This window comes from Rhineura floridana, chromosome 1 (genome assembly GCF_030035675.1).
Source record: "Rhineura floridana isolate rRhiFlo1 chromosome 1, rRhiFlo1.hap2, whole genome shotgun sequence".
Taxonomy (NCBI): Eukaryota; Metazoa; Chordata; class Lepidosauria; order Squamata; family Rhineuridae; genus Rhineura; species Rhineura floridana.
Genome location: NC_084480.1, coordinates 41,437,147 through 41,461,652, shown reverse-complemented (window position 1 = coordinate 41,461,652; position 24,506 = coordinate 41,437,147). Strand labels below are relative to the sequence as shown.

The 24,506-nt window shown below is 43.3% G+C and overlaps 1 protein-coding gene across 5 annotated transcripts in view; it reads right to left on the bottom strand.

Moving 5' to 3' along the window:
* The window catches only part of RNF180 (ring finger protein 180), a 135,398-nt gene extending 117,882 nt beyond the window's left edge, over nucleotides 1–17,516 (bottom strand). For 3 of the 5 annotated variants that reach the window (XR_009761578.1, XM_061619066.1, XM_061619094.1), the window contains exon 1: nucleotides 16,736–17,066. The gene's annotated coding sequence lies outside the window, so the exon portion shown is untranslated. Of the gene's footprint in view, nucleotides 1–16,674; nucleotides 17,067–17,465 lie in introns of those variants that run through there. The other 2 variants (XM_061619077.1, XM_061619086.1) reach the window with 2 other exon arrangements.
* Nucleotides 17,517–24,506: the final 6,990 nt, after the last annotated feature.

Here is a 24,506-nt window from a genome sequence, read left to right as displayed (position 1 = left end):
CTATGTTCTCCGCATCATCACTGTTTTCAAGTTTCCAATACCTGAAGAGGTAACGGAGTGTAAAATCTCTATGTGCATACAAAGGTAACGGGAGGCTTTGGTTCTTCATTCACACATGCAGTTCTGCAGGACTGCTTGCTGGAATGTATTCCAAACAGACAGATGGAATATGTTGCTTTAGCACAATTGCTGCTTTGCTTTGCTGCAACATGTTCCCTCTCAGATTGTTGCTTTGGGTCAAGGTTTTGCTCACAGTATTAAACTGGATAGTCAAAAAGAATCCCAGCCAATGTATAGTTGCTTGCCAGCACAATTAGCAAACATGGCACCTCTGTTACTATTTAGAGCAGGTACTTCATGTTCTGTCCCTCCAAGGCCTTTGGGAGCTCCTGGAGTATAAGTGGCATTTCACAATAAAAGCATCAGAAGCAGTGCTTAATTTATAGATTAAATTAATACTAAGCTCAGGAAGCCCTGACTGTCATACCTGGGATGTGCTTGTGGTTGCTCAGTAATAGGGATGAACAGAATTCCTCTATTCCAAAGGCTCTCAAACCGCGGTCCAGAGAACAGTTGCAGAACATTCAAGAATATCTGAACTGGACACTTAATTTATTTTTTCTGATGATGAAGATACAGGCTATTTTGACTACCACTGGATTATCAAACAGGCTAACAAGTCCCTGATTTTATTATGTATTAATTAAATTTATATCCCACCCTTCCTCCCAGAAGGAGCACTAAAAGTACTCTAAGACATCTTAAAAACAAAACTTTAGAACATATTAAAACAAAACATCTTTAAAACGTTTTTTTAAAATGTTTTAAAAACATCTTTCAAAGCAATTCCAACACAGATGCAGATGTACCATATAGTACTGGTTGAAGATGATGCTAATGCTCAAGAAAAAACAAGTTATTTTGTTTTTCTTCATATTAAAGCCAAGAGTGATTTTGTTTATTACCCCACATACAAATTATGTCAGCTGTGCTGTGCTGCTGTAGTTTTCAGTAAAATATTTTGTCAGCCGGCCTGTACACTTTCCACACCCTGAGGTTTCAGGGGTGAGCCCTAGTGATGACATGGGGGAGGCCCTAGTGATGTCACAGGGGCAGGCCCTAGTGATGTCATTAAACATAATATATTAAGCATCAGCCACAGTTGCTTGGAGGTTGACATTAGGCATACACCTTCATTGTATTCTTTTCAGCTAAAATGATTTTTCTTTAGGCAAGCCTATCCAAGCATGTAGAAGCTATTGTGTTTTTAACTCATTGTTGGTTTTATTGTTTTGAATGTTTTTGAATACCTGTTTTTAACTGTTTTTGCCAATAATTGTATTGTTTTAATTCCTTCTCTAAACTGCTTTGAGGTTTTTTTACAATAAAGTGGTACATAAATGTTGTAAGTAAAATACATAAATAAATTTCAGAGTCACTGTGGCCCTTGGGTTTCTTTCCTCTTTTAGGAACAAAGGAATCTGCTTTGTATTGACACTGTCTGGCTCAGTATTGATGAAATAGACTAGCATTGGCTCTCCAGGCAATAGTCTTTTCCAGAGATTGGAGTTTGGACCTTTCCATGCAAAGCATATGCCCTACTACTGAGCTACAGCCCTCCCTGTTTAAAAATTATTTTTAAAAATTGTTTCTTTCAATTCATTAATGAATGCACAAAATACCTAGGGCAGAACCACACCTTGCACTGAAAGTACATTCAACATATATTTGAAGCACATAAATCCCACCACAGAATCATGGGAATTATAGTTTTTTAAGGGTGATGGGAACAATAACTGTGAGGGGGACACTACACTTCCCAGGATTCTTGGGGGATGTCATGCACTTTAAATGTGAGTTGGGTGTGCTTTAAATGTATTATGTGGATCTACATTACTTCATAAACTTTGCCTGCATATTAATCATTTTAATTAATTTTTAAAATGGAAATCAGCTACAAAGTTTACTTGGTGACCATGGGCTACTCATCATCTCTCAGCCTAATCTGCCCCTCAGGGTGAAAAGAATAGCAAGCAAGAAGGGCATGCTTAAAATGTAGAAGAAGTAATGTACAACCATAGTGTGAAATCAGAAACACATTGAGACAAAGTATGAAGAAATATTTATATAGGCATGCATGTCAAATATATTTATTATTTACACAACCTGTACAAATATTTATAGTGCAATTCTAGGTATGTTTACTCAGAAGCAAGCCCCAATGTATTCAATGGGGCTTACTCAAACAGGGGAGCGTGCACAGGATGACGTAGTGATAAGAAATTTCACTCAACCAACCCAAAATTCAGAATCATGCCACGTTAAGCTGTTTTGAAACTGTTTTATACTTGTTTTATGGTTACTGGATTTTAAATGGATTTATTTCTTGTTGTGAGCTGCCTTGGTTTCCAGCCCTACCTCACAGGGTTGTTGGAAAGGTTCCATATACACACACACTGGAGATGTAAAAATACATGCACCCTATATAATAGTTTATTGTCAAACCAGTTTAAATTTAAAAAAAGAAAAAAAAAGAAAATCAGTATTAGTCTCTTACCAAATAAAAGCATTGACCTTTGGGTGAAGGGTGGGTAATAAATTCTAATTCTAATAATAATTCTAAGTAAGTCCTGCCTAGTTGCTTTAAAAAAAAAGGATTGGAGAGGGAGAGAGAGATTTACAACATAATCCTTTCTTATGTGCACTCAAAAGTCCCATTAATTTACAGCACAATCCTAACCATGTACTCAAAAGTAAATCCTACTGAATTCAATGGGTTTACTCCCAGGTATGTGGGATTAGCATTGCAGCTTTTCTCCCAGAAAAGTGGGTATAGGATTAAAGCTTCATATTAGGAAGGTTTTCAAAACAGGCTATGAATTAGACAAATAAACTGCCACCTTCAACAGCCCAGTAAAATTTAAACTTGTTTGACTCCTTATAATTAGAAAAGCATAACATATTGTAATGGCATCATGAGCTGCAGCATGTACACTTTTTTCAAATTTCAGTTCAAAAATTATTTAAAAGGTAAAATGTATAATATGCTATTTTTGCAAGTAATTAAAAACTACATATACTTTTATTATAATCATAATAATTGAAATTGTTTACTGTGTAAGTCTACCAAGATCCTGCTGCAATCTTCAGTTCTAGATTTCCTGGTATATTATTGTACAAAGGCAAAATTGCTGCTCCTGAAAGTTATACGCTCACTCAGCTTCTGATGTGAAGATAAACAGGAAACGGAAACTGTTTTCAGGATTTGCAATGGGTTCTAGCTATTGCTTGGAGGTCAGCAAATCTCTTGTCAATCACAATCCTGACTTCACTTATTGGCTAAAAACCTGAAAGGGCAGGAATTAGAGCACACGACTTCTAACAGAAGTTGTGGGGGAGGGCTGACATTTTGCTGTATATCTCTTGAACCAGATGACCTAGAAACTTACTTTTTTTAAAAAAATGAAAGCTAAGAGTCTGGAGATTGGGGTGACTCACCTGGAGACCCGGACCCAAAAACCGGCGTCTCCAGGTGAAAACCAGAGACTTGACAACCCTACTGTACACATAGTTTTTATGAGACACAATTCAGCTATTCAATGTATTGTTTTATTAATCAGTTTGTCAGCCATGTACCTGTAATAGTTTCATGAGTTATATATATGCCTTGATTTGTAAAACAAAAAACAGAAAAAAGTTTATTAATGGTCTGCTGAGGCCCCCAGCAATTTTCAATTGATCTGCAAACAAACAAATTTAAGAATTGTTGCTCTATTCCATTCCTTTATTGTTCTTTGGGTTGCTTTCCCCTTCATTTCTCCTGAATTCCAGCTTTAATTGGAGATTTTGCACAATAAATTCTGAAACTGAAACATGGGCAGTTTGCTGCCACTTTCAGTTCCTTCAGTCTATTTGCATATTTTCCCTATCTATATTATCAATGCATATGATCACATAGATAAAACACTGCAAAAAGCATCTTGGTGCAATCATAAGTACTCCATTAAGATTCTTTTTCTACAGTGTTTTACTAATGCACTTATGAGTTCCTGAGGCTTGGAAAAACACTGCACAAAAATAATACTGATGGAATCATATATACAACATAGAAACTCTGCACAAAATTCAGAGATAATAATGGAAAAAACAAAGGATTGTTAATGCTTCAATTCCACTTCAGAAACAAGATAATCTGTAATTTTTTAAAAATTGTTTTAATTTTTTAAAATGTGTTTTAAATTGTTTTTAAAAGATGTGTTTTAAACTTGTATATTTGTTTTTAATGTTTTTAGTTACTGTAAACCGCCCAGAGAGCTTTGACTATGGGGCAGTATACAAATACAATAAATAAATAAATAAATAAATAAAATAATGCCAAAATCCAGATGAGAGTTTTGGAAGGATTCCTGCTCAGTGATGAAGAAAAGACAGTTTTCATATACCCGTAGACTCTCTGGCCTCTACCCAAACTATAACTGCAGACAAAATAACCCCAGGTAATAATTCAGCTAACCTGATGGCTTTGTTCACACATGCATGCAGCTGCCCCATCAGTCTATAGAAAACTCCTTAACCAGGCCACGGCCATGTCAGGCATGTGACATCATGGCCATTGTTTCCAAGGCATGTGCTCCACATCTCTCATATAGCACCCTTAATTCCCTACATCTGCTGAGCAGATAGGCAGGAAACTTCTTACAAGCATCTGGAGGTGTCTGGTGGCCAGCAGCTGTCAGGTACACTGAATGGGCAAATCTTTGTTGTGAACATTACAGAAAGAGAGGTGTATGTGCATTTTCATCATATTTTACAGTGGCAGCTGAAAGCATTTTGACTCCGTAGGGCTGCAATTTTTAACCTTGCTGTTTTCATTACAATAGGACTTACACAGAATGTACAGTGTCATTGTCTCCTAACTAAAAACATCAGTTATTATCTGCACATCAATGGACAGGGGAAGAGTTTCCATGTAAGAGTATCCAAAAGGGTTCAGACAAGAAAATGACTCCATACTTCTTATTTAGAAATTAATCTATGCCATATATCATAAATGGTTGAATTCATGTACTGATTACACCTTCATACCCATTACCAAAAAACTAAACACAAAAAAATGTAAAAAAGTTGCAGTTTTCATTATCTTTCCCCCTCTACATTAAACATAAGAACATAAGAAGAGCCTGCTGGATCAGGCCAGTGGCCCATCTAGTCCAGCATCCTGTTCTCACAGTGGCCAACCAGGTGCCTTGGGAAAGCGCGCAAGCAGGACCCGAGTGCAAGAACACTCTCCCCTCCTGAGGCTTCCGGCAACTGGTTTTCAGAAGCATGCTGCCTCTGACTAGGGTGGCACAGCACAGCCATCATGGCTAGTAGCCATTGATAGCCCTGTCCTCCATGAATTTGTCTAATCTTCTTTTAAAGCCATCCAAGCTGGTGGCCATTACTGCATCTTGTGGGAGCAAATTCCATAGTTTAACTATGCGCTGAGTAAAGAAGTACTTCCTTTTGTCTGTCCTGAATCTTCCAACATTCAGCTTCTTTGAATGTCCACGAGTTCTAGTATTATGAGAGAGGGAGAAGAACTTTTCTCTATTCACTTTCTCAATGCCATGCATAATTTTATACACTTCTATCATGTCTCCTCTGACCTGCCTTTTCTCTAAACTAAAAAGCCCCAAATGCTGCAACCTTTCCTCGTAAGGGAGTCGCTCCATCCCCTTGATCATTCTGGTTGCCCTCTTCTGAACCTTTTCCAACTCTATAATATCCTTTCTGAGATGAGGCGACCAGAACTGTACACAGTATTCCAAATGCGGTCGCACCATAGATTTATACAACGGCATGATGATATCGGCTGTTTTATTTTCAATACCTTTCCTAATTATTGCTAGCATGGAATTTGCCTTTTTCACAGCTGCCGCACACTGGGTCGACATTTTCATCGTGCTGTCCACCACAACCCCGAGGTCTCTCTCCTGGTCGGTCACCGCCAGTTCAGACCCCATGAGCGTATATGTGAAATTCAGATTTTTTGCTCCAATATGCATAATTTTACACTTGTTTATATTGAATTGCATTTGCCATTTTTCCGCCCATTCACTCAGTTTGGAGAGGTCTTTTTGGAGCTCTTCGCAATCCCTTTTTGTTTTAACAACCCTGAACAATTTAGTGTCGTCAGCAAACTTGGCCACTTCACTGCTCACTCCTAATTCTAGGTCATTAATGAACAAGTTGAAAAGTACAGGTCCCAATACCGATCCTTGAGGGACTCCACTTTCTACAGCCCTCCATTGGGAGAACTGTCCGTTTATTCCTACTCTCTGCTTTCTGCTTCTTAACCAATTCCTTATCCACAAGAGGACCTCTCCTCTTATTCCATGACTGCTAAGCTTCCTCACAAGCCTTTGGTGAGGTACCTTGTCAAACGCTTTTTGAAAGTCTAAGTACACTATGTCCACTGAATCACCTCTATCTATATGCTTGTTGACCCTCTCAAAGAATTCTAATAGGTTACTGAGACAGGACTTTCCCTTGCAGAAGCCATGCTGGCTCTGCTTCAGCAAGGCTTGTTCTTCTATGTGCTTAGTTAATCTAGCTTTAATAATACTTTCTACCAGTTTTCCAGGGACAGAAGTTAAGCTAACTGGCCTGTAATTTCCAGGATCCCCCCTGGATCCCTTTTTGAAGATTGGCGTTACATTTGCCACTTTCCAGTCCTCAGGCACGGAGGAGGACCCGAGGGACAAGTTACATATTTTAGTTAGCAGATCAGCAATTTCACCTTTGAGTTCTTTGAGAACTCTCGGGTGGATGCCATCCGGGCCCGGTGATTTGTCAGTTTTTATATTATCCATTAAGCTTAGAACTTCCTCTCTCGTTACCACTATTTGTCTTAGTTCCTCAGAATCCCTTCCTGCAAATGTTAGTTCAGGTTCAGGGATCTGCCCTATATCTTCCACTGTGAAGACAGATGCAAAGAATTCATTTAGCTTCTCTGCAATCTCCTTATCGTTCTTTAGTACACCTTTGACTCCCTTATCATCCAAGGGTCCAATTGTCTCCCTAGATGGTCTCCTGCTTTGAATGTATTTATAGAATTTTTTGTTGTTGGTTTTTATGTTCTTAGCAATGTGCTCCTCAAATTCTTTTTTAGCATCCCTTATTGTCTTCTTGCATTTCTTTTGCCACAGTTTGTGTTCTTTTTTATTTTCTTCATTTGGACAAGACTTCCATTTTCTGAAGGAAGGCTTTTTGCCTCTAAGAGCTTCCTTGACTTTGCTCATTAACCATGCTGGCATCTTCTTGGCCCTGGCGGTACCTTTTCTGATCTGCGGTATGCACTCCAGTTGAGCTTCTAATATAGTGTTTTTAAACAACTTCCAAGCATTTTCGAGTGATGTGACCCTCTGGACTTTGTTTTTCAGCTTTCTTTTTACCAATCCCATCATTTTTGTGAAGTTTCCTCTTTTGAAGTCAAATGTGACCGTGTTGGATTTTCTTGGCAATTGGCCAGTTACATGTATGTTTAATTTAATAGCACTGTGGTCACTGCTCCCAATCGGTTCAACAACACTTACATCTCGCACCAGGTCCCGGTCCCCACTGAGGATTAAGTCCAGGGTTGCCGTCCCTCTGGTCGGTTCCATGACCAACTGATCTAGGGAATAGTCATTTAGAATATCTAGAAACTTTGCTTCTTTGTCATGACTGGAACACATATGCAGCCAGTCTATGTCCGGGTAGTTGAAGTCACCCATTACTACCACATTTCCTAGTTTGGATGCTTCCTCAATTTCATATCTCATCTCAAGGTCTCCCTGAGCATTTTGATCAGGGGGACGATAGATCGTTCCCAGTATTAAGTCCCTCCTGGGGCACGGTATCACCACCCACAACGATTCTGTGGAGGAGTCTGCCTCTTTTGGGGTTTCGAGCTTGCTGGATTCAAAGCCTTCTTTCATGTATAGAGCGACTCCGCCACCAATACGTCCTTCCCTGTCCTTCCGATATAGTTTATATCCAGGGATAACTGTATCCCACTGGTTTTCTCCATTCCACCAGGTCTCCGTTATGCTCACTATATCAATGCTTTTCTCTAAGACCAAGCACTCCAGTTCTCCCATCTTGGTTCGGAGGCTCCTAGCATTAGCGTACAGGCACTTGTAAGCAGTGTCTCTCTTCAAGTGTCTTTGGCACTTGTGGTTAGGCCTGTGGTAATTTTGCTCTTCTGAATTTATATCCTGTGCCCCTGCTCTCACAATGCCTACTTCTAGGCCTACCCCTTTTAAAATTTCATCATTTCTTTGGTTTTTATCCCAGGGGGGAGGTTTATTCCGAACCGGACCTTTCTCAGCTCCTGTCGGGTTTCCCCCCTCAGTCAGTTTAAAAGCTGCTCTGCCACCTTTTTAATTTTAAGTGCCAGCAGTCTGGTTCCATTCTGGTTCAAGTGGAGCCCGTCCCTTTTGTACAGGCCCGGCTTGTCCCAAAATGTTCCCCAGTGCCTAACAAATCCGAACCCTTCCACCCGACACCATCGTCTCATCCACGCATTGAGACTGCGAAGCTGGGCCTGTCTGGCTGGTCCTGCGCGTGGAACCGGTAGCATTTCAGAGAAAGCCACCTTGGAGGTCCTGGCTTTCAGCATCCTACCTAGCAACCTAAATTTTGCTTCCAGGACCTCACGGCTGCATTTCCCCATGTCGTTGGTGCCAACGTGCACCACGACCACTGACTCCTTCCCAGCACTGTCTACCAAACTATCTAAACGACGGGCGATATCCGCAACCTTCGCACCAGGCAGGCAAAACACCTTGTGGTCTACACGCCCATCACACACCCCACTGTCTATGTTCCTAATGATCGAATCACCCACTACAAGGATCCCTCCACCCCCTGGAGATATATCCTCGGCACGAGAGGATAGGTGCTCATCCCCCAAGGAATGGGTCCCTTCTAAGGGATCGTTTCCCTCTTCCTCAGCTGGATGCTCTCCTTCCCCGAGACCATCGTTGTCCATGATAGCAGGAGAGCTATCATCGTTGGAGTGGGACACAGCTATAACGTCCCTGAAGGCCTCCTCCACACACCTCTCTGCCTCTCTCAGCTTTTCCAGGTCCGCCACCTTGGCCTCAAGGAAATGAAGTCGTTCCCGGAGAGCCAGGAGCTCATTGCACCGAGAGCACACCCACGACTTCTGTCCAACAGGCAGATAGTCGTACATGCTGCAGGCGGTGCAAAACACTGGAAAGCCCCCACACCGCTGCTGGCTTCTTACCTGCATAGTTTTGTTTAAGGTTTATTACGTCAATGGGTTGGAGACTGCGGTTTAGTTTAGGTTAGGGAACAGACGGGCAGAGTGGGGGGCCCTGGCCTCCTCGCCCTGCTGCCGAACTCGCTCTGCTGCTTAACTCGCCTTGACGCTTTGTCAGCTGGGGCCTTGACTCCTCGTCAGCTGAGGCTCCCTCTAGCTCATGGAGCAGGCTCCCTCGCTAGGGTGCTCTGACTTTATATGTGTGGCTGGTTCCTCCCAGCTACTGCTGCCAGCCAATGATGTGTTACTTGAGGCTGATGGCTATCAGCTGGGGCTTAACTCTTTAGTATTCTCTCAGGCTTCCTTCCTTCCTGAGCGAGGGGCGGGGCTATTTAAGCTTTTGGCTGCTTTTAATCTAATCAAGGGGCTGCGCCTTCCAGGCAAGTCTTTTGTGTTTGTTGTTTTCCCACCTAGAACAGCCTGACCTTTCCCCCTCTAAATTAAAACCAATTATTCCAAACAATAGACAGAAAAAAAATGATTGTTACATTTGAGCCAAGACACATCAGACCATATTTTCAATCCATGGCTCAATCCTGAAAATGTGAGGTAATAATCTCTGCTTATGTGCAGAGTACATCACACCAGAGTAATCATAATCAGCCCCGTATGTCTGAGATTGGGGAGAATATATTCTAGGCATGGGAAGGAGATGGAATCATTCAGTGCGATATTCAGACAGGTATTGAGACCAAACATTTCATTTTAGCAATTCACTGACAGACTCGCAAAAAATTAAGCAAGAAACAATAGCAGCAGCATTTCCTCCATTCTGCATTCAAGATATTTGATGTTGAGCTGGGGAACAGCTTGCTGGAAACAGATCTACACTTTCTGGAATTAAACATGGCTCAAATCAACCTGCTCTGTTCTGTTCTACCAAGCCGCTGCTGCAGCTCTTAATGAGCAAATGCTGGGAAATGGTTAATACAGAGTTTGTTGCAACACATACACAAGCCATCTACCATTTCTCCTCCCAACTCCCCAATTCACAAAAATAAATGCAAAATGATTAAGTAAAAAATAGATATTATAGAAAGACACTAATAATGTGTCTACTGTTGCTTGTTTGCTCTCTCCCCCTCTCCCTCTCTCATGAGCACAATGTCACAAAACAAATACTAAACAAAACAAGAAAAACTCCTTAAAGTAGAAAACGCCCCCTGTTGCTTCTCTAGTTAGCAGAACATGCTAAAAGCTATGAGGAGATATGGCTTTCAAGGAAACATTGCTGACCATGCTCCGCTGGAAGTCTTGCACCACTCGGAGATTGGGGTGGTGCGCAACACTATATTTTTGATTAGGATTGTCTGAGTAGCACAGAGAGCTGATTGGCCAGAGAACCGGAAATTGACAAAAGTGTGTCCAGGAGTCTCTATAAGTTCAAAGAAGTAGAAAACGTATGTGGAATAGGAAAGAGTGTGTGGCTTTGAGCGGGGTGGGTTAAAAATTGCTTGACATTCTTATTGGAAGGGCTGTACCTCAGTAGCCCGGTGAAACAGCCTCCGCTGATTGACTGTCTTTCTGTAACTTTTATATAATGTCTGAAAACCATATGAGTATCTGAAACCACAATACCACCACCATGTTCAGTTGAAGGTTCCAAGTGCATAATTTGAAACACATTAATGCCCTTCAAATATTTAAATAGGTCAACTCAATGCATAGAATAAAATTAAACAAAGCAGGTAACACCAGTTCTTGATGTAAGATGATATGAAGTGACTTGGCAGAATTTCCAAGGAAATATAGTTCCTCAGCTGGGATTAATTTTGGGTATTGGTTTGGCGGAAAGTCACCACTGCTACATGGAATGGTCTTGATCAGTATGTATTAGGTTGCTGCACACAGAGAACACAGCACTCATTGGAACAGGGACCTGTTTTTTTTAAGTTATATTACTCTGTAAAGTGTCATCCACTTTGATGGCACTACAAAATAGTAATATGCTAAATAATAGCTATATGTTGTTCTTCCCTGGATGTAAGTTTTTTCCATTATACAAATGTAAAAAGCTTCCATTGATTAGAATATACACTGAATTAAAACGGGACCCCTCTCTTTCTGTTCTGCATTTATAATGTTCACATGTGAACTAGGGCATGTCAGAATCAAAGGTGTTCTGGGCATCATAGCTGAAAACATTCAATGTCTCATTTCTGTACTGAGAAGTATATTGTTAGAGTAGGGACGTCCTCTTAAAACACAAATCAAATGAACAAAAGCTAAACTATAACTAATTACATCTATAATTCCCATTGTCAAATTCATAAATTATCACAGACAAAAATAAAATGTTGTAATATAATATTACTTTTCAATTAAAATTTAAATAATGAAATATTATTATTCAATAAAGTTGTAAATAATGAAATATCATTATTTCACAATGGCCTGCAATTAATATCTGGCAAACAATGTTACCCATACACTCACATACAAATTATCCTCCTCTCCCAACCACATCGAGGCATACGATCCACAAGGACTGTAATTATAAACACATTTTGGAATTCAGCTACCACTAAAAGAGGCTTAACTTTACAGTAGTCAACGGACTGACCAAATATAACTTTGAAAAGGCAAAAATAGATATGTTAAATGTGTGTGCACATTTAATCTGTTTTGTTTTTATTTGGCACCAGGAGGTCCGGGAGATTCCTCTGTGAGTTCCTATCTACCAACCTCAGTGCAATAGTCAGTTCTGAGCCCTGACCCAACTCCTCATCTAGTGCCCTTGCAGCCTCTGACTCTGGATACAGGTCACTGCTGTATATAGGGGTCATGACAGTTTGGCTCTGAATTTGTGGTGTACTGTTCATTTAAGAGAAATATATGAAATGCTTGCCAGCACAGGTGGAACTTTGTAATCAGTCAAGTTACGCCTTGCAAGTTACGCCTTGCAGTCCTGCTTCAGGAGAGTGTGCTAAGCTCTTATGTATTTGTTCAAGAAGAAATGATAGTTGGTTGTATCCAATGTCTAAGTCATGGTCCTGTGAACGCAAGGATTTCCACTTGTGCAACAGGACTTCCCCCTTCTCCAGCACACCCCCTAAGTCTGTTCTAAGGGTTCCTCCAATCTTCCGAAGCAGATTTGGGGAGGGTGCAGGACACATGCAGGGAAAGGTGGGCAAAGTCCCACTGCAGAAGCAAAAATCCTTGCGCTGAGGGGGCACATTAGCCGGATACCAGCCCTGCTTACAGACTATTTGGATGTCTTTATGTTTGTCGAACTGGAAAAGCCAGTGCGTTCTTTGTAGTTGAGAGCCGATTACTGTGCTTTTGCACAGCTTCAACAATCCAGCATTCATGAACATGGATTCTTTCTGGTCTCTACCTCCATTTATTCTACAAGGAAATTTGGCTGAGAATTAGAAATGTTGGGAGCAAGCTTTTCAACTATGTCTCACTGTGACTGGACTTGATAATGCCTCAAAGAAATGGAAAGTAGCCATTTTGTTGCACTGTGTTGTAGAGGAAGCTTTAGCAATGTATAATACCTGTTTTTCCTGATGCTTAATATAAAAACATATATTACAGGAATCATAACACAATTTAGGATGTATTGCATTGCTCACAAGAATGCGGTGTTTGAGCCATACTCCTTTTGGAATCATATGCAGACTCACTAAGACACAATTGAACAGTTTAATGCTGAACTCCAACTTCATGCTGACAATCGTGAATTTGGCCCTGCTGTCAATGATATGCTGAAGGCCAAGACTGTGTTCAGTATGAGGGAGGGCTAAAGGAAATGTTCCTGAGAGACCCTTGCAAAGCAGCTGAAATATACTGTGTAGTTGAAGTAACCAGAGTTGAGAACATGGCAACTTCTTTAATATCTGGCAAGGAGCTGCATGCAGTACATGTAACTGATAAGGATTGGGGGGGTGGATTCCTTTACAGGCTGTTGATCTGAGCAGTCACATCTAAATATAGTTATGCCCAAATGAGGGGGAACAAAAACCCCTGCTGTGGTGCAGTACATAAGCCTCAGAACTGCCCAGCATTTGAGAAGATTTACAATAAATGTGCCAGAGTATGTAAAGCAGGGGTGCACAACCTTTTTAGCTCAAGGGCCACATTTCTTTCTGGGAAACCTCCCAGGGGCTATATGTTAGTGGTGGGTAGCGCTGCAGGCAAAAGCTGGCAGAGCAACAAATTTGAATTTTTCCTTTGTACATTAGGCTAGTTTCTCCATACACTCACACCACCACCACCATCCTCTATCCTCCATCCAGGCAAGTAAGAAGCATTATTGGAGTCCCCAGGTATATTCCAGCTAGGCCAAAACTCTTAATGAGGATGCAAAACATGGCTGTTGAGGGATGTGACCTGGGTAGAGCCAAGGGCCAGAGAGGCCTGGAAGGCTATCAGTGGCTACTAGCCATGGTGGCTATGCTTTGCCTCCATGGTAGGAAGCAGTACGTTTCTGAAAACCAGTTGCTAGAAACCACAGGAGGGGAGAGTGCTCTCAGTCTCAGGACTCAGGTCCTGCTTGTGGACTTCCCATAGGCATCTGGTTGGCCACTGGAAGAACAGAATGTTGGACTAGATGAGCCACTGGCCTGATCTAGCAGGCTCTATGCTCTTAAATTTGAAAAATTTGTGGGGAAGGATGTGCTGTTTCAACCAGAACATCAAAAAGCTTTTGAAACAGTAGAAAGAAAAAAGAAAAAAAGTGTCAGTCACGGGTAAGTCAATATTTTGGTAACACCAAACCAGTTGCTTTGCAAGCTGAGGTGTCAAAGGATGGCTTTGGAACAGGTTTAGTTCAGGAAAATAGACCAGTGTCCTGTGTTTCTAGAGCACTTAGTTTGTCAGAGCAGAATTATACACAAAGAATTGCTTATTTGCAGTAAGAAAATTCCATCTGTATGTGTTTGGTGAAGTTGTTTTAGTTTAGACCAATTATTTATTTATTAGATTTATATCCCGCCCTTTCTCCCAGTAGGTGCCCAGGGCGATAACAAACCCTTAAAGCCATTTTTAAAAAGCCAGTTGGTGGTACCCTTGTCTGCTTAGAGTGCATGTTCTTATACCATCAAAGATACCAATTTAATGTAGTGTACATCCCAGGTAAGCTGGGATGTCATCTTGGTGGCACGATGTGTCAAGCTATTTCATTCCCTCCTGCAAGTAACATGGATTCTTGTGAAAGAGAGAGAGTAATACATGAACAAGACTTGAGAGAAGATTGAGAGGAGATATGATAGCACTCTTCAAGTTTTTGAAAGGTTGCTACACAGAGGAGGGCCAGGATCTCTTCTCAATTGTCCCAGAATGCAGGACACAGAATAATGGGCTCAAGTTGCAGGAAACCAGATTTTGTCTGAACATCAAGAAAAAACTTCCCAATTGTTAGAGCGGTAGACAATGGAATCAATTACCTAGGGACGTGGTGGGCTCTCTAACTCTGGAGGTGTTCAAGAGGCAGCTGGACAGCCATATGTCGGGTAGGCTTCAATTTGGATTGCTGCATTGAGCAGGCAGTTGGATTTGATGGCCTTATAGGTCCCTTCCAACTCTACTATTCTATGATCATGGATCCAGAGAGAGCAGTGACCACATGGGAAGCTACCTGAAGATTCCCAACTTCAGGTGGTGACAGTACTTACAAAGTGTGGATGGCCATAATACTTGAAATATGTTTCTGCTGTTGTGAAACCCTTCCAACCTGTAAAAGGATTCTTTACACAAGAATGATAGTGTTTGTTACTTGGGAGACAAAATGGTTATTTCTTTATCTCAAAGACAGACCATGCTCTTTCAACTTCATGATGCTCATCACAGTATTCATTAACCAAAACTAGGGCAAAGGGATTAATGTACTGGCCTGGCATGTCTACTCTGTTATTGAGAAGATTGTTGGGAACTGTTGTGTTTGGGCCTGGCATCTCAAGGCAGACCTGTTACTTTGCCAGTATGATTAAGACTGTCCTCAACAGTGGGCCAAATAGTGGTGATCTCTGACCTCATTACATTAATTGATCTGGATTTTCTTCTTGCTATCCAGTTTATATTTTTAGGTAGTTAAACATAGGTTCTTATGAAAGAGAGATGTGGTGAATTGTTCCTTTAAGAGAAATATAGGAAAGGCTTGCCAGATGTGAAAGTATTTAGTCAAGTTGCTTATGCCTTGCAGTCCTGCTTCAAGAGTGTAAGTTTGGCTGTTACGTGTTAGGATTTATGAAAAAAAAGTTAATGCTTACAGAACACTAGGCTATCTGGAAGTTTGCCTGACTGCTTCCTTATGTAGCAGACATTGGAGTTTCCATTAAGAATAAATCTGGCAATTAAGTGTCAATAAACACGCTTTGAATTCTAAACATTTATGATTTTTATACTGAATTCTTGTGCAAGGGTAATTTTGCTAGTACCATGAACATATCAATGTTGTGCAGGCCATAAATCTCAACACAACATGTAGGCAGTAATATGCATGTCTACTCAAAAGCAAGTCCCACTGATTTCAGTAATTTTTCTTCCATGAATGTGGGTATGAGATTACAGCTTTTAACTACAATCCAGTACATGTCTATGCAGAAGTAAGCTTCATTTGGTTCAATGGGGCTTACTCCCAGGTAAGTGTATACTGGGTTGCATCCCTAGTAGACTTTTAGGACTGGGCTGCAAAAATTCCCCAGCACAAGTCCACACAGAATTTAATAGCATTGGTGCCAGAGGGATGGTGAAGGCCAAGTGCCCCCTCAGAGAAATAGCGAGCTTTCTCCCCCGCTGAACCTTAACGAAAAGGCAGTTTTCACTCACAATTTAAAATTGAAAAGTAATCCAGAAAATAAAGCTGCGGTTCTAAATATGCTTGCTTGAACGTTAACTACAAGAAAACAAGGCGTTTCAGAGAAAATACGTTTACGATGGCAGCGTAGATAAGATTTCTCTTTAGGAACCATGTGGGGCAAGGCTTCCCCACCCATCCCAAAATGCACTTTGCCTGCCCCATGTGTCATATCCTATTCCTGCTGCCTCCACCGCTGTTAAATGGGATGGGTGAAAGAGTACTATCATTCCGCAGGAACATCCCTGTTCTACCCCCTCAGACGAGGCCACTTCACATCCTGCTTCTTCCTCCGCCACTGCCACTGCCACGCCGCTTATTCTATACAAGGGAGCGGCGGCATCCGTATGATACCCCGTTCGTTTCTCACACGCTCCCTCTCTCCTCCCGTTGAGGCTGGAGGAGGCGCCTGCTCGTCTCCTCCGCCACAGCGACTAGGCCGCCACCGCCTCAGCCACAACGCGACGGACCGGCCAGCGGTGGCGGCCTCCGTCTTAGCCAAAAGGCGACCGGCCGGCGGTGGCTGTCAAAAACTCCCTCCCTCCCTTCCTTTTCTTGCTTCTACCTGACTTCTGGCGCGCGGTTGCTGCTGAGGGGCAGAAGGAGGATGTTAGAGGCCTGGTTACCTGGCTCCGGTTTGCCGAGTCCTGGGGATTGTTACAGGCGCGGCTGTTGCAGCAGCAGCAAACGGGAAGAGACTAGCGACAAGCGGCAGCGAAAAACGCTCAGTCTTGAGCAAAGTAGAGGACTGGAAGTGGGAGTACCCGCACCCCCTTTCCTTCACCACCGCTCCTTCCCGGGGACGGTGGCTGTAGTAGAACAGACTGGGAGGGGCGGTGGCGGCGAGATGTATCCAACTAAACCGTAGGCTGCTGCTTGCTGTGCGTTGCTTATTTTCTTTTTGAAAAAAAGCCAGAGTATGGGGATTGGATGACTTGACCTTGAGCCTTTTCCCATTTAGGTGTTTATCTGTTAAATCTAATCTTACCACCACCCCCTTCGTGGGAGTAAGTTCTTTTTCCTACTAGCCCTACGAAATGGAAATGGACTGCCTTCAAGGCGACCCTGTGAATAAGGTTTTCATGGTAAGCGGTATCCAGAGGGGATTTACCATTGCCTCTCTCTGAGGCTAGTCCTCCCCGGCTGGCCAGGGCCTGCTCAGCTTGCCACAGCTGCACTAGCCAGACCCTTCCTTGTCCGCAACTGCTAGGTGGAGGGCAACTGGGCTTCTTGGGACTATGCAGCTTGCCCACGGCTGCACAGGTGGCAGGGCATGTAACCCCTGAGCCACTCTCTGTGGGGGTGATCTTTAGCTGGCCCTTGACACCCAGGAGACACGAACGGATTTGAACTCACAGACTCTGGACTCCCAGCCAGGCTCTCCTCCCCATTGTGCTCAGCTTGTGGTTATTTTGGAGTGTGTTGGGTACATTCTCACAGTACTCCTTTTTTATTGCTTACTGCATTGTATAGGTATGTGGTGGCACTAAAAATAGGCCCCGGGAGCCACTAAGGTATTGTGCTTTGAGTGGTTGGACTATGACTAAAACGACTTTGGTTCAAATTCCCCACCCAGCCATAAATTCTGCTAGGTGATCCTGGACCAGTCATCATCAGCTTCACCCACATCACAGGGTGGTTGTGTGGATAAATGTGCATCGCATGCTCTTGGCTCTTTGGTAGAAATGAAATAAATAATCTGAGAAGTAAGGTCTTGCTCAAACAAGTCTCAACTGCTGTCCCTTTATTTATTTGTCATCTACGTTTGAAGGTATTGCCCTACCAAAACACTCTGAGGAGAGGCTTTTCGTAGGATCAGTTTACATATTTGTTTCCAGTGTTGTAGCTCACAGTCTGCGTGTCTTCCCTGAGGATTATACATTTGCTGCAAATATTTCTTAGCTCCATACTGATGTATTCTCTCAGAGAACTCACCAGTTGCTGTCTTCCACAAGTGTTATGTGATGTGTGTTTGTGAGCTTTGTGTATCAGGCTCATTTGGAGTATTTATGAAAGTGGTGTAGTGGTAAAACAAAAGAAAGACACAATCTGCCTCCCTGCATGCCATTTTTTGGGGGGGGAAGTTAATGTATTATTAAACATGCACACCTCCCCTGAGTTTATATACCCACCTCTGATCGTATTTTTTAAAAATGGAGAGCAAAAAATTAATCCTGTGCATTCATGTTATGTTGTTGCTATGATATATATTTATCTGGCACAGTAGAACAAAACTATCTCTCAGTTGACTCTCTAAGCAGCAGTTAATATTCAATATGCAATGTTGCAATGGCCAGTGCTGAACATATAATGGAACTAAGACACAGGCCCTTCCCTTAGACTTTTATAAACTAATAAAAGGCAAGATGCGCAAAGGAAGGGAAGTTGAAGGAAAGGGCAGAGGAGTCAGACCTGTTTGAAAATACCAGCATGAGAGATTTTAACAGGTCACACCAGGACCACACTGATCTTTATTGGTAGTCTTCCTGGGATATGGGTTTTTTTGCAACATCCCACTGGCCCTTCATCCTTTTGCAAGTCAGAGCATCCTTCCTTTTGTCTCTTCATTCATAGCACAATTGACTTTTGGAATGGGATTTTTTCTGGAGGAAGGAGAATTCAAACTCACTGTTACTCAGCCACTGCATCTGCTCATTCTCTCATCAGTCTTTGGGACCATTGTAACATTCACCTTGCCATGGTGCTGTTCCAAGGACAGATGCATTTTATATCCTATGCGCTCTCACTGGTAGTGATAAAGGCCAAAGTGTCCTTCCCTCACTTCTGGATACTCAGCACTTCCTGCTGTTGTCAGTGAAGAAGTCATTAATGAGAGGGCATTAAAATGTGCTTGCGGCACACTTTGCTTGTAGCATGCTCTCAGCAGTTCTGTGGAAAGGCTGATGAGCTGATATTGGCGTTGTATATATCTGTTCTGTATATATCATATCACAAACATAGGCTGGATAATGAAACGGACCAAAGAATTTCAGAAGAAAATCACCCTGTGCTTTATAGATTACAGCAAAGCCTTTGGTTGTGTAGATCATTAAAAACTATGGAATGTTTTAAAAGAAATGGGGGTGCCACAGCATATGATTGTCCTGATGTGCAACCTACAGTGCAGTGAAAAAGTATTTGCCCCCTGTCTGATTTTCTGCGGTGTTGCATATTTTGGCTCTGAATGCTATCTATCAGATCTTGAACCAAACCTATTATTAGGGAAAAGGGAACCTGAGTGAACAATAACACAAAATGTTGATACTTATTTCATTTATTTATTAATGAAAGTTAAGCAACACCCAATGCCCCTGTGTGAAAAGTAAGGAAGGTAAGAGAAACGCAGCAGGACCTTCACTGTGCTGCTGTGGCCTCCTGCAAAACTCCATCTGCAGGCTTCCTCAGGTGTCAACCGCTACTCCCTGGAAGGCCTTGTGTGCCAGCTGAAGCCAGTTGGGGCTAACAAGGAAGAAGACAACTGTCAGAGGGTGGGGAAGAGAGCTTCCCTTCATAAGAGCCACCTCTAGCCAAGGCTTCCCCCCCCCCATGTCAGGCTTCAGTTTTAACATGTGCCGGGGTAGGAGTAGTCGGGGGCCTGCCATTGAGGTTATATTGGGCAGGGGATGTAATAGCGGTGGGAGGCAGACTGGCCATTACAGGGGAAGGGATATAAGACATCTTAGTGCTTGCATCCCTTCTGGTCCCCCTTCCATCCCTCGGGATACTGGTAGCTATGCTGGGAACTCCCTGGATCTTACTGTCCTGCTGATGAATGCAAGGTCAGTGACTAATAAAACCACTTTAATTCAGGACTTAATCCTGGATGAATGCGCTGACCTTGCTTGTATTACAAAATCCTGGCTAAATGACCAAGGCGGAGTAGGTCTCTCCCAGTTCTGCCCACCAGGTTTTGTGGCACTCCAGCAGCCGAGATCCAGGGGACGGGGAGGTGGGGTCACAATTGTCTGCAGGGAATCTTTCTCCCCTGTCAGGTACCCTGTCCTTAACGCCTCCAGCTTTGAGTGTGTGTGCCTGGCGTTGGGTCAGGGAGACAGAGTAGGGATTCTGTTGGTGTACCGTCCACCCTGCTGCCCAACAGTCTCCCTCACTGAGCTGGTGGAGCTGGTCTCGGCATTGGTGTTGCAGTTGCCCAGGTTGATGGTCCTGGGTGACTTCAACATACATGCCAAGGTTAGACTCACAGGTCCGGCTCAGCACTTCATGGCTGCCATGACAACCATGGGGCTGTCTCTAATATCATCTGGACCAACGCATGTGGTAGGACACACACTTGATCTTGTGTTCTGTTCAGGACAGGAAGAAGATGATCTGAGGGTGGAGGGGTTCTTAGTGACTCCATTGTCATGGACAGATCACCACCTGACAAGGTTTAGACTTTGTGCCCCCGGTAACCTTAGCAGGGGTGAAGGGCCGATTAAGATGGTCCTCCCCTGGAGACTCATGGATCCAGATGGTTTCCTGAATGCTCTGGGGGATATTCCCAGCATGGCTGGTGATACTGCCGAAGCCCTGGTCAATCTCTGGAATACGGAGGTGACTCGGGCGTTGGACGCTATTGCTCCAAAGCGCCCTCTCCCACCAGGGAAGGCCCGTAATACACCTTGGTTTACTCAAACCTTAGGCCTGATGAAATGGCAGGGACGATGGCTAGAGCATCAATGGAGAAAAACTAGAGTGATGGAGAAAAACAGTCCGCTTCCGATCGAACACAGGCTAGAGCTCATTTTCAAGCCTATCGTGGCAGTGATGGCAGCGAAGAAAGTTCACTTCTCTGCCACCATTGCGTCTGCTCAGTGTTGTCCGGCGATGCTTTTCCGGGTGGTCCGGGGTCTTTTGGGCTCTGGCCCAACATTAGACTCTGAGCCCTCTGTCGCTCACTGTGACATGTTTGCGAGGCACTTTGCTGATAAAATTGCTCACATTCGGACTGACTTGGACTCCTCATTAGCTACAGTTGTGCTAGATGTCCCCAAAGCTTCCTCTGGTCATTTTTCTGTGGATACCTTTCAGCTTGTAAAGCCTGAGGATGTGGACAGGATTCTGGGAGAATCAAGGGCCACTACTTGTTCCCTTGACCCTTGCCCATCCTGGTTAATCAAATCTGCCAGAGTGGAAGTGGCTGACTGGTTGGCATATTTAATTAACACCTCCTTAAGGGAAGGTTTTATGCCAACATTGTTGAAGGAGGCTGTGATAAAACTTTTGTTAAAAAAGCCTTCGTTAGACCCTGCGGATCTTAACAACTTCCGCCCAGTCTCTAATCTCCCCTTTTTGGGCAAGGTAATTGAGAGGCTAGCGGCTGCTCAGCTCCAAGTTTTCCTGGATGAATCGGACTATCTAGACCCTTTTCAATCAGGCTTCAGGCCTGCTCATGGGACAGAGACTGCCTCTGTCGCCCTGCTTGATGACCTACGCTGTGCATCAGACAGGGAGTGCATCCTTGTTGGTGCTGCCAGACCTCTTGGTGGCCTTCAATATGATCGACCATGGTATCCTGGGCCATCTAGCTGGAATGGGATTGGGAGGCACTGTTTTACAGTGGCTCCAGTCTTACCTGATGGACAGGACCCAGAAAGTGGTGCTGGGATACTACTGCTCAACCCCCTGGTTGTTGGCCTATGGGGTACTGCAAGGTTCCATTCTCTCTCCCATGCTCTTTAACATTTATATGAAACTGCTGGGAGAGGTCATCAGAAGATTTGGAGTACAATGTCATCAATAAGCTGATGATACTCAGCTCTCTCCCTACCACCTGATTGCAGGAAGGGAGTCCTCATCCTAAACCAGTGCCTGGAGGCTGTGAATCCAGACAAGACAGAAGTACTGCTGGTTAAGGGGAAAACTGCACCAGGGACGGGGTTGCAACCTATTCTGGATGGGGTTGCACTCCCCTTGAAGGAGCAGGTCCACAGTTTGGGAGTCCTCCTGGATCCTGCCCTGCTGCTTGAATATCAGGTGGCTGTGGTAGCCAGGAGTGCTTTTTGCCAACTCAAACTGGTCTACCAGCTGTGTCCGTTCCTGGAGACAGTTGACTTGGCCACAGTGACACATGCATTGGTGACATCAAGGCTTGATTACTCTAACACTCTATGTGGGGCTGCCTTTGAAAACGGTTCGGAAATTGCAGTTGGTTCAAAATGCAGTAGCCAGAATGTTAACTGGAGCACAGCGCAGGGAGCATATCACCCTGTGCTTTATCGACTCCACTGGCTCCCAATTTGTTTCTGAGCCGAATTCAAAGTGCTGGTTCTGACCTTTAAAGCCCTAAACGGCCTTGGACCAATGTACCTAAGGGACCGCTTAAGACCGTATGTACCTGCCGGGGATTTAAGATCATCTGCCTCTGGTCTCCTCTGTGTGCCTGGAGTGAAAGATGTTAGATTGACAGGCGTGTGGGGGAGAGCCTTTTCAGCTGTGTCCGCCAAGCTTTGGAATACCCTACCCCAAGAAGTCCGCTCTGCTCCCTCCCTGTTGGTTTTCCGGAGACTTCTGAAAACAATCTTCTTCTGGAGAACCTTTGGGAGGGACTGAAGGTAGGGCCTGACACTGATTTTATGCCTTCTACATTAAATTTTACCTTTGTAGTCCCTTTAGTACCACCCCCTATATATATGTATATGTTTGTGTGTGATTGATTTGAAATGAATGCTGATGAAAGTTAAAGAGGAAAGCACAAAAGCAGGACTACAGGTGAATGTCAAGAAGACTAAAGTAATGACAACAGAAGATTTATGTAACTTTAAAGTTGACAATGAGGACATTGAATTTGTCAAGGATTATCAATACCTTGGCACAGTCATTAACCAAAATGGAGACAATAGTCAAGAAATTAGAAGAAGGCTAAGACTGGGGAGGGCAGCTATAAGAGAACTAGAAAAGATCCTCAGATGCAAAAATGTATCACGGAGCACTAAAGTCAGGATCATTCAGACCATGGTATTCCCAATCTCTGTGTATGGATGTGAAAGTTGGACAGTGAAAAAAGCGGATAAGAGAAAAATCAACTCATTTGAAATGGACCGCAAAAAGGAAAAATAATTGGGTGTTAGAACAAATTAAACCAGAACTATCATTCGAAGCTAAAATGATGAAACTGAGGTTAACGTACTTTGGACACATAATGAAAACACATGATTGACTAGGAAAGACAATAATGCTGGGAAAAACAGAAGGGAGTAGAAAAAGAGGCAGACCAAACGAGATGGATTGATTTCATAAAGGAAGCCACAGACCTGAACTTACAAGATCTGAATGGGGGGGGGGATAACAGATGCAATTGGAGGTCGCTGATCCGTAGTGTCGCCATAAGTTGTAATCGACTTGAAGGCACATAACAACAAAAATCTGTTTTAATGAGACATTTCACTTTATTTCTGGATTATATGGCAGAGAATTATTCTGCACATGACTAAAAGCTTTGGAACAAGTTATCTCAGATAATCTGTGACGAAATGATGTGACGGCAATGCTGATACAGACATCTGCAAGACCAGCACCTTGATCATAGAGTTGAATTGTTCTATACCTTACTGTGTAAGGTTTGAAAAAGTTTTAAGTTGCATTGTAACCCACCCTGTGATAAATATTATTAAGGGTGTTCTATAAATGCCTTAATAAGTTGTGATGGTGAGTGGAAGCTAGAGCTTTCAACGTCCATGCCGAGGCTGTCTTATCTGGCGCAGCTCAGGACTTCATTGCCTCCATGACAACAATGGGGATGTCTCAATTTTCTACTGGCCCAACGCATGTGTCGGGACATACTCTTGATCTGATCTTCGCCACTGGACATGGAGATGGTGATCTGGTTTTGGGGTGTTTTTCATCTACCCCATTGTCATGGACAGATCACCGCTTGTTGAGATTTAGACTCACAGCGGCTCTTTCCCTCTGCAAAGGTGGAGGATCTATTAAGTTGATCCGCTCCCGGAGCCGGATGGATCCCGTAGGTTTTCAGAGGGCTCTGGGAGATTTTCCGGCTGATAGGACCGGTGCTCCTGTCGAGGCCCTGGTCGCACTGTGGAATACGGAAATGACCCAGGCTATTGACATGATCACTCCCGCGCGCCCCCTCCGGTGTAGAGCTCATACCGCTCCGTGGTATACTCCGGAGCTGAGAGCGATGAAACAAGAGAGGAGGAGGCTGGAGTGCAGATGGAGGAAAACTCCCAGTGGATGCAACTATGCTTTGGTAAGTGCCACCAATAAGTTGTATACAAAAGCAGTAAGGACAGCAAAGAAGCTCTATTTTGCTGCCTCTATTAGATCATATTTATGCCGCCCAGTGGAGCTTTTTAAAGTCGTGCGAGGGCTCTTACACTCTGGCCCCCACGATACTATGGAAACATCTGAGACCCGCTGCAATGCAATTGCTGGACA